Source organism: Achroia grisella, unplaced genomic scaffold (assembly GCF_030625045.1).
Source record: "Achroia grisella isolate CSIRO2021 unplaced genomic scaffold, CSIRO_AGI_Agris_v1 utg640, whole genome shotgun sequence".
NCBI lineage: Eukaryota > Metazoa > Arthropoda > Insecta > Lepidoptera > Pyralidae > Achroia > Achroia grisella.
Window position 1 is genome coordinate 3,943,145 of NW_026712977.1, and position 7,082 is coordinate 3,950,226.

The window sequence follows — 7,082 nt, forward strand, 5'->3', positions numbered from 1 at the left end:
TACACATGTAAAGCACTACGGGCATCACGTAATTATGCCACACCTATAATACCACTCAAGCGTTAACTTTCCAGAGCACTAATATATCATGCCTCTATTAATTACAGGCATTATAATTAAAATTAAATGCCTATAACTTCACTGCCTACAACCGATTACAGCTTACAAATCATGCTGTAAATGAAATCTACAAATGACATTGCAATAAGTATTTTTTCACTTTTTTATACTCATGAATTAGTCACTTTGCATTTGTGAATTATATGCTCCTTAATTATTCACTTCGCATTGATGAGATTATTTGAATTACATAAAAATAGTTTAATATCTATATGATCTGCATTAAATTTGAATCCGCTACGAATCAGTTATTTTAGATAGACAATTTTCAATTAACGTACCGTACCTTCAAATAGTATTTTGAATGAGGGATTATATCGAAGACACGAATTCCATTTCCTATGGCCTAGGTAACATCCGTCGAAACAGCTGCAGTGAACCGAGTCTAGGCTCCAACCAAAATGTCGTATATTCGGATTAAATGCAGTACATTAACGTCTTACTATAACATTATGCTGTAACAAGGGATCTAAGCCTATTTGCATATATTAGATATTTATAAAATACATCAGATAATAAGCTTAGTTTCCTTGTATAATCTGATTATCTGGAAATCAATGCATGTACTATATACATCTACATTAGCTACTCCATTAACTAGTTTGAGTAAATCCGGCGTAATATCCAGATTTATCCTGTTTAGCAAAGTAGGTAATAATTAATAATATCGCCTGCATCACATATCTCGATTTATGCAACAACATAAGTGGTGCCCTATGTAATATACATTATTTAACGGGATACAGGTATAATGTTTTTTCATGACATATTATGATACTTTTACAAATATCCTGGTAACATCATTACATATGAGCACGGTAAATATTCATCCATTACAGGTAATATACGTATGCTTGTAAACTATGTCAGAACTTTATATAAAAATGTCGTCCATTATGCTAACGGATAAGGTCACTGAAGTTTGGGGCGGATTATAATCTTGTACTGTTGTTTTAGAGTTTAATGTACTGAATTTGACGGGTTCTGTTCTAGTTATTTTACAGAATCTATGTTTACATCCCACTGTCAAATAAAAAATAATGTAGGAGCATCTAGAAAAAATAGGTTAGTAGGTATTGCCCAAAAGTAACTTAACTGAATTAAAAAATATATATATGGCACACAAAATATTTAACAGTTTACCCGCAGATTTGATAGAATTGACAGGACATAATTATAAAAATAATTTGACCAGATGGCTTTTAGCACATTGGTTTTTTTGCTCTTTGGGAAATTATTTAAATTATAAATAAAAATAAAGTAATAATAATTGTAATGATGCTAATAATAATAATAATGTTTAATTCCGAATATTCAATATGTATCTAATTGTTATAATGTATATATATAAAATAATGTATGTAATTATTAGGTTTATTAATAAAATTTGCATGCCTACTGAAAAAAGGCATATTACAGCGCAGCCTACTAATGTCACTGTGGCTTAATTGTTATGTAAATACTAAATATAATAAACTGTAAATACTTACTATTTCCTATCGACACTTAAATTGATGGATTGATAAAACTTAACACAAAATATATAAGACACCTTTCAGATAAGTTCAGTAAGTTTTCATTTGGCTTTCGATTCTTTATCGTATCTGTACAGTATCTTTACTGAGTCCATATAATTAATTAACATAAACATTGTACAAAACCGTCCCTGTCTCTATTTTAACCAGCTGCAAGGCAGCTTCTTTCTATTTTTGGTGATAAATGACAGTGTACAAAGCATAGACACATTAAGTCTTCATCATCATCATCAACATCATTTCTCCGGTATACTAACGACGTCCTTGGTCTTATTCATTTATATATACAGTGGTAACCATCAGGCTGCCTGGTGCATTCAGTCTGGTTACGTAAAAAGTAAAAAAATAAAGAGAATTTACATTCTGAGTAGATTCGGTATAGCTTACGTGGACAATTAGGTATGTAATTGGCCGTGTTCGCATATATATACACATCTTTGTATCGAAATGAAAACGCGCCGACCTGGTCAGGAAGGTCGGTTACAGGTCGGTCATATGAGGGGACTCAACTATTCAATACATTGATAACCGGGCAGTCCGTATTCCGTCGAGTACATACCTACGTGCCTTGAGGTGAGGATATTGCCGTAGCTCGATTTAATTTAACTTACTGACGGTATATCTACCACCGGCGGAATGTTAAAGTGGGTCGGAAATTAGATGACGTACATTGGTGTGGTCATGCAGGCCAAATGGAAACTATGTTTTGTATCGGAGTAGTTTGCACACTACTAAACATCGACGTTTACTTCTGATTGTTATAATAAATATCACATGTATCATACAGAACGCAGATAATTTCAAATTGTATAAAGTAATTAATACAAATAGATTTAAATAGTAGTATAGTTTGTATTATCTGTATATAATGTTCCTGGATAATTTACATGGCGCCACCTAGTTCCATGCTAAGCAGAGCTTTTGTTATGGGTACTAGAGATTTGTTATATATATGTACTTAGTAATATATTGTTTTTGTAAATAGTATGCATTTACAAAAACAAGAATTAGAGAATACACACATGATGCAAACAATAGTACTCATGAATGTTACCGAATGTGTGTGATGAATCGAAATCATGACCTTCAGAAGTAAAGCTGTATGCTACATCGCTAGACTTTGGTGGTCTAGCGATGTAGCTGTGGCTGTCAATATTAAGGATGTTGTCACCGGATATAAATTGCATGACAAAGTAAGGTAGAAAGTACCACAGATAAGAGAATATTACCTACATAGCAGTATATAAATATATAAATCGCTAAACAAGCGAGGCTGTCGAAAAGAGTAAGTAGAAAATCCATTTTGTTAAGCGTTTTAACTCGCCATTCCGTCATAATTACAAAACACTAAATAATTAATTAATTCATTTTGTACTGCTAATTAAAGAATTAGAACTAATTTAGACTACGTAGCTATATAGGTTTTGACTTTGAAGCTGCTTCTAAGGTTTATAAGGTGCGTAAAATTGAACTATAGTCTTCTTTTTAATCCCTGAGACTAAATTGCCAAATTTTCAAATAACGTTACCATCTGTAGTGGGGTACTGCAGTACCTGTGATATCGATTTGTTTAATCGCAAGTTTTTATTTTAACAAGTAAGTATTTTTGTAAGTGTTTCTATTGCGTATTGTCGTTATATTATACAACGCAAAATTACATTTCTGTGGTTTTGTATATATTTAATAATACCTATATTTTATTCATTCTGTATTAATGAGTTTTAAATAAACACCCAAACTTTTTGAGTAACCTATAAAAATGGGTAATTGATACTAATTTTGGATAGAGCTAAAACTCTATTTAAAAATTGCAAAAAGCGATAATGTTAAATTTGTCCCCGGGATTAAAAAGAGACTATACTAACTCAGTTTCTGAATAGGAGGCTGCGGTGTCGCGGCTATATCAAGTATCTGCAGGCTTCATAGGACTTTTTGTCGGTGCCTGAATTGTAGCATAAGCTTACGAATGGTACGAAATTCCGAGAGCTTTGTTTAATAATTCCTTGACGCTAGCAGGGAATTTCGTCGTTCAGTTTTTTTAATATCAATGGAGAATTTTGCGGTAATATACTTGATGTAATAAAATAATCTTCTTATTAATAATTATTTGTATCCCCCTATGCTAAGTATTAATAGTTATATGCTCATTTATAATACAATTATATAATTATAATACGAACACAAAATATTTTTAATCATCCTCTCTATAACTTTTATATAGAAAACTTTAAATTTATAATAAAGGTACTTCAGTGAACTGTTTGTTCACGTAACACTAAGTTATTAAAATAATATTTTTTATATTTTTTAAATTGCATTAAATATTTACCTGTATTAAATTACTTATAAGGACGCTGTGGATTTCTTATGTTAGGTACTTACCATAAAAACCTGTTTTGTACCCCTGATCTATCTATTACGTACTACAATATTCTATCTGCGGTTACTTTTATTCTCTCACGTCATAATTAGATACTGTACTATGATATGTTAGATAGATAATAATTTGCTTACGTACCATAACGATTGTTATCCTTGATGGGGTAGTCAGAGGCATCGTCAACTATCATATAAAAATAACAAATATTACCAACTATTAGACTGATCTATCATGGACTTAGAATAATTATAGATGTATTCGAAAATTACATATCTTTAGAAGCTTGATATGTAAAGTAACAATTTACAGTAACATCTGTAATTTTGCAATTATATACAGATCATTTTCAAATTTGTGTTTACGAAACTGTATTTATGTAAACATAAACGTGCAATTTGCAAGAGTTTCACAGTCAAATATTTTATATTATTAGAATTTTTAATACATACATATATAATAATAAATTAGTTATTACTATAACGCTAAAGAAATAACCATAATTTTGTAGAAATACGAGGACCCAGTCTAAAGTGGGTTCAAGTGCTATTTAACGTTTCAATTTAGTTCCAAAGAATCTACTTGACGGATTTATAAGTACATAAAAATAGCTCTAATTGGGTAAATACTTATTATTCGCAATGGTCCTTAACTCGTAACCTTAATGGTCTTGGTGATTTAGTACATTTCCTTACATTCGGGTTCGATTCCTCGCACAAAGCAAGTGTTGTTTTCAATTGAAGGTATTAAAATAAATATAGTTGTGAATAATATACAAATCATTACATAGTATAAAACAAAGTCGCTATCGCTGTCTTTCCGTCTCTATGTATGCTTAAATCTTTAAAACTACGCAACGGATTTGTAGCCTTTTTTTATAGATAGAGTGATTCAAGAGGATGGTTTATATGTATAATACATGTGCACCCGGGCGAAGCCGGGGCGAATGGCTAGTAATTAATAAATATATCTTCATGTTATTTTATATTGTGCGACATCGTTACTTGTGAAAGTGATAAATTGATTGAGGGTTGTAAAAAGTGCGAAGGTGCTATTTATTACTTTGGTACGAGACTTTGTACTCGTATAAAGTATTCTGAGAGAGCACCTCTATGTCATCTGTTTCTGCCGCTGAATAAAGTGCCACGCAAGATGTATTGCAGTTTAAAGGGTCAGATATGGAAAATAGGGGGACGATTGCTAGTTCCTCGGTATGGCAACACATGTCAAAGACACACAACTTTATTGTCCGTGGAGCTGTTTTTGTATATAGAAATAATAATAATATACATTTATTTAGCAAATATTATTTATATTGACAAGTATTACATATAGCTATAGTTTAAATTAATTTAAGTTAACACATACGTTAATGTACATAGACGTAGCCACACTAACGTAATAAAAATATAGACTGATATACTATTAAATATTTGCTAAAAAGACTCCATCCAGCATTTTGCTGCAGTCGTAGCTACAGCGGTGATTTTCAGAGGCCTTTAGGTACATTATATGTAGTAATATAGAACAAATGGTAATAAAATAATAGTATTAGATATAGGCGACGATAGCTACGACGTCTTACTAACAGATTGACCATAAGCTCGTTTGCTATTACAGTTACATAAAAAAAAATTATTGGGATATAAATAGGAATAGAATACAATAGAAACTTGTGTGTTGCCCTTTTAAATAATTCATAAAAATTAAAGTTCAACAATACTTAAGTATATTATATAAGTATTAAAATATGTATATGCTGTTAGGTTGGCACGTTATTCTTTTAAATGTCCCATTAATGCGTGCAGAGGTGTAGATCTCTGGGAGAGCCGTCCTATTCCCATAACCCTACTCGGGTACGCTATTGTTTAGAATTCCGGCATTTTGCGTGAGAAAACATCTGTATCATCAACCATCTATCCATTCTGAAATTTAATTAAAATCCTTCAAGTCGGATTTTAATATAAAATAAACGAATTTTAGAATTGTTTGCCTTTGTGTCTTCGGTTATTAATTTATTAGGTTCTTTTTTATAATACATGATGATTTTCAGAAACCAGTAGCCTATCAGTTGTGATTTCGCGTATTTCAATAGTGTGATTATTATACAAAACTAGGAGATGTTAACCAATTGTCTTTCAAAACCATCCAGTGCCACTTGTTTAGGAGTAGTTGGCTCAAAAATACTCATATAATTTCATATATTAATATTCTTGTTATACTTACATATGAAGAGGGAGTGTTAGTGAACTAATGGTTCCATTGCTTGGCATGTAGGCTATCAGATCGACCCTCACTTGGTCCTCATTGGAAATCCGGTACATTTCTAGTCAATTCGACATGATCTGCCGACTGACTTGACATCTTCCTCATCCTAGAATCCTTCTACCCTATCAGATAGATCCTCACTTGGCCCTGATTTAAAACCTGGTATATTACTGGTAAATTCGGCATGGTATTCTTACTGCCCTGACTTGCTCCTCATCCTATTATCCAATAAGAACGATTCTTACTTGGTTCTACTTAGAAAACTGGTAGATTACTGGTGCGTTTGCCATGATATGCTTTCATCTTGAATTTCTCCTCATCCTTCATCCTCCACCTGTACGCCATTGTATACCATCAGCGTAGACGGAAGCACAATTTTATCTTCATAAATGCTAATGTGTCTATCTATCTGTTACTTTTTCACGACGAAACAGCTGATTTTATTGAAATTTAACATAAAGGTAGAGGCCATTTTTAATCTCATAAATGTATACTAAGTTTCTACTAACAACTAGCAATTAAATAAAGTACATCGGTATTAGTTAATTAAAGTTAGAAGCAGAAATGTATCCTTTAACCACATACATTTCTATATACTATACTCTATATGTCTCAAATATGTAGCCAAAAACATTGGTAACTGTCGGTTTTGTGGTTAACGTTAACTTCAAGTTGCAACTGAAATGCACACATTTTACTGACCATATTTAGACGTAGCGGTAAGCTACTAAACTGAGACTCTATTAATTAAAGTCAATTTGTTAAATTAGTGTAGATAGATG